The 4,545-nt window shown below is 48.8% G+C and overlaps 1 pseudogene; it reads left to right on the forward strand.

The window, feature by feature from the left end:
- Positions 1 to 525: 525 nt before the first annotated feature.
- On the forward strand, positions 526 to 782 carry LOC123588645 (annotated as a pseudogene).
- The last annotated feature ends 3,763 nt before the right edge of the window (positions 783 to 4,545 follow it).

Below are 4,545 nucleotides of genomic sequence, written 5' to 3' on the forward strand. Positions count from 1 at the left end.
ATTGTGAATGGAGGGTTGCCATATATCCCATGCCCGCTTTCTCATAATATTCCATCTCATGTTGATATAGTACCTTTCTTGTAGTCCGTGAACCCTTACGGGTGTATCATCATCACTGAGGTCCACACTTTATTCAGATTCACTGATTTTACCTAATGCCCATTTCCTGTCCCAGGGTCAACTCCGGGGCAACACATTACATTTAGTTGTCATGTCTCCCTAGGCCCATTGACAGTCTTCCACACTTCTCTTCTTTTGGATGACCTTGATGGTTTTAATTTTTTTTTTTTCAACGTTGATTTATTTTTGGGACAGAGAGAGACAGAGCATAAACGGGGGAGGGGCAGAGAGAGAGGGAGACACAGAATCGGAAACAGGCTCCAGGCTCTGAGCCATCAGCCCAGAGCCCGACGCGGGGCTCGAACTCCCGGACCGCGAGATCGTGACCTGGCTGAAGTCGGACGCTTAACCGACTGCGCCACCCAGGCGCCCCTGACATTGATGGTTTTAAAGGAGGGCTAGTCCATCGTTTCTCGGCCTTTTGGCCAAGATCAAACGTAGTATCTGTTCTTATCAGTTTAAGGGATCGCTAGTCAGGGATTTTGTAGACTCTCCCTCAATTGGGGTTTGGAGGATATCTCTCAGTTGAGAATATCAAATGATTTTCTCATGATTAGACTGAGGTTATGGGTTTGGGGCAGAAAGGCCACATAAGAGGCCAGTTGCCCTGCTCATTACACCCCATCAAGGGTATGTATTTATTGCTGTTGATGTTAACTTTTGTCACGTGACTTTGGTAGTGTTTTTCAGGAGCCGATTATCTCTCTGCATTTATTTTTCTATCATGACACAGTCTAGCCCCATCGAAAATGCTGTGCTTTCGTTGCTCTGTTGATGCGTGTTTTAAACTTCATGAGGATTTGTTCGGAATGTTTCTTTTCCGCCCGTAGTTCTATGCTCACTGAGTACCTAGAAAAGTAGGACATGAATCTTGTTTTTTTTTTTTTAAAACTTGAATGAAGATAGATGGTCCATATTAACAGAGGAAACGTGGTATCCGAGGAGGAGTGTATGTATCAGTGTTGGATGGATAGAGGAATAAATGAATGGTGTCTCCAGCACGCCTAGAAGAGTGACAAGCCACCTGGCTGGGTCATTCAAGTTCACGTAGCATATTTCTCCCTGTAGTGGAGGGAGCTGCCAAGTGCCATTGATTTTCACCCAACCTGCACCTCCTTGCTTTATCTCCTGTGCACCCAGGGCCTTCCTGGTTATCATTCCTTAAGGGAAGGGAATTGGGTTGATTGGTTAGCATAAGCCTGCTAGTTTTCTTGGATGCTCTACTCCTTACATTAATGAAGACACTGATACTAGACGCGTTCCTTTTTCCCCGGAGAATTTGGACTTTGCATGCATGACTCTAATTCCCCTCCACAAATATTGGTGGAGTGCCTCCACCAACGTGACAGGCACCGTACTCGAACCTGTTTGCTTAGGGGCGCCTGGGTGGCTCAGTTGGCGAAGCGTTCGATTTCGTCTCAGATCACGTTCTTGCGGTTTGTGAGTTCAAGCCCCATGTCGGCTCGGTGATGACGGCTCGGAGCCTGGAGCCTGGAGCCTGCTTCGGATTCTGTGTCTCTTCCTCTCCATCCCCGCTCCCCCCACCCCAACTCATGCGCTGTCTCTCTTCTCTCTCTCTCTGAAAAATAAACATTGACAAAAATTAAAACATATTGAAAAAAAGAGCGTGTTTGCTAAGTAAGACCGAGATGGCCGCATCCCCAGGGAGCTCACAGTCTCCCCAGAGAAGGTTGTCATGGCCGCCTTTGGATGCACGATTTGCTGAACAGTTAAAATGTCATCAGGAGACGCCTTCCCTGCTCTTCACTGGCACGCAGTGCTGGAGTGAACAGGAAGCCCCTTGTGTCATTTGCAGTCTTGGTGTCCTTTAATAGTGACAGAGGAAAAGAGGCCCACCTATGAAAGATGGTAGGCATCTTAGATAAAGGGGCCATCATCACTGACTCCTATCGGAGGAGAGACAAAATTAGAAACACAACTAGTTTCCGAGTCAGCTCGTGACTTCATCTGCCCTCCTGCCTTACTTGACAGTGTAACACGCGCCTCTGTCTACCTCGGTTCACTCCATCAGACTTGCTGTCTTTCTGGTATAACTGAAGTGTTACTTTCATGCTCCCATGAAAACCCACTCCGGTATCTTCGTCCGTCCGGCTATTTCATTAGCCAGCTCAGAGGTCATTGGTGGAGAGGCTTTGCTGCTGGATGAGGATTTGCAAAGCCTTTCACCTGATCAGGACGCTGGAGGGATTTTCCCTGGAGCTGGGAAGACCGGCTCAGGAAGGATGCTGCAAAGTGTGAAAGTGCTCCAGGCACGCTGGATCCAGACCTTAGTTCTGTGATGTGGCCCGGTGCCCAAGTCTTTCTTCAGCTATCAGATAGGAATAACCCCCCTCCATTTCATGGAATCTATAAAAGATAATGTATTTGTAAACTGCAGAGTCCTCCAGTAATGGAAAAGAAAGTGGTTTGGAGAGTCACCAGATGGGTGGCGAGGACTTTGTCTTGGTCGCACTTTGCACAGTGCCTGTGCCTGGCAGGATGTCAATTAGTGCATGCTAAATGAATAAATAAATGAACGGCGATGGATGGATGAATGGATGAGTGAATGGATGGATAGAAGGATGGATGGATGGATGGATGGATGGATGAATGAATGGAGATGGATGGATGAATGGATGGATGGACGGACAGATGAATAATGAATGAATGAATAAATGAATGAATGAGTAAGAGTAATCATCAGAGCCCTCCTACAAATGAATCTTTTCTCTCCAGCTCCTTGTGATTAGAGGAGGGCAATCATCCCAAATTTGGCTTCTGCCTTACAACTGTTTTGTGGCTTTGAACCAGCCAACTAACCTGTCAGTTGCCTTGCTCATAAAGGAATGATAATGACATCTGCTTTGGGGGCTGGTGGTGTAGTGGGTGTTGAGAGAATTAATTGGGTGGTGGTAAACGGCTTTGAGATCTCCAGATGAAAGGTGCCGTCGTGGTGAGCTGTTATTAACCTTGTTACGTTGGGTTTCCTCTCCCTGCTTCCGCCTCCTCAAGAGTGGCTCCTCTCAGCCTCCAGGGGACTCATGGTGCCCCAGAAGCAAGTTTTGCTTGGAGAAGGAACCTGTCTTTCATTGGACTGACTCTTCCCTGGGGTCATTTGGCAGAAGGCTCCCAGGTGCGAGGGATATAATCCTAGGAACTTGGCTGTCCTGCCTCATTTCCCTCCAGAAGGATTGATCTTCCCAAATGCCAGCCAGGTGCTGCAGTACACAGCAGCCTGAACACAGCCGCTCTTTTTCCTCTTCCTGGCGTGATAAAAGGGGGGACCCCTCTAGATCCTATTTTCAGGGATCTCACCTGTTGGTAAGGCCAGGCCTTAGAACTAGGGACCAGGTGTTTACCATCTGGTGGCCCAAGAGATGTGGGATTCATTTACAGCCGGGACCAGCTCACAGCCTCCCTCCTTTCCATATGTGGTACCCCAGGATGAAGGCATGAGATACGTGTGTCTTTCCATTTATGCCTTTCTGAAAGAGGACAAATGTCACAGGCAAAGCTGACCGTGCAGGATTTGGGGGAAGATTTCGTTCATTGGTGCTTTTCCCCTCCTCCTCCTCCTCCTCCTTTTTTTTTTTTTTTTTTAATTTTTTTTTTTAACGTTTTTTATTTATTTTTTTGGGACAGAGAGAGAGAGAGCATGAACGGGGGAGGGGCAGAGAGAGAGGGAGACACAGAATCGGAAACAGGCTCCAGGCTCTGAGCCATCAGCCCAGAGCCCGACGCGGAGCTCGAACTCACGGACCGCGAGATCGTGACCTGGCTGAAGTCGGACGCTTAACCGACTGCGCCACCCAGGCGCCCCTCCTCCTCCTTTTAATTTGAGAGGGAGAAAGGGAGACAGAGAGGGAGAGTCTTAAGCAGGGTCCATGCTTAGTGCAGATCCTGATGTGGGACCTGATCCTGCAACCCTGGGATCATGACCTGAGCCGAAATCGAGAGTTGGACGCTCAACCCACTGGGCCACCCAGGCGCCTCGTGAATTGGCGCATCTTAAATTCCTCTACATCTGAGGCTGCTCCTGGGATTCCTTTTGCTTCTAAAGAGTCCGGCTTTGTTCCTTGCACTTCCCATCCCAGCAGACATCAAGTCCCCAGATCCAGAAGCACGGACACAAGCCTGACCTCATTTTTGACCCCCGTGGCCCGTCACTGTCCAAGGATAGACCTTCTCGTGCTTCCTGGATTCTGTCCCCTCTCTTCTATCTCCATCTGCCTTGCCCTGGGTGAACCCACCGTCTTTCTCTCAAGACGATGGCAACAGCTCCCTGGGTGTTCTCGCTTGGCCATGTTCTGCCTCCTTCTCTGGAGAAGACAGAGAGGTTTTATGAGACGAGTCAAATCAACCTGCTGTCCCACTTAATGCTCTCCAGGGCCTTCCCAAAAGGAGTAGATGACTTCCCAAAGCAGC

Source organism: Leopardus geoffroyi, chromosome D3 (genome assembly GCF_018350155.1).
Source record: "Leopardus geoffroyi isolate Oge1 chromosome D3, O.geoffroyi_Oge1_pat1.0, whole genome shotgun sequence".
Classification (NCBI taxonomy): domain Eukaryota; kingdom Metazoa; phylum Chordata; class Mammalia; order Carnivora; family Felidae; genus Leopardus; species Leopardus geoffroyi.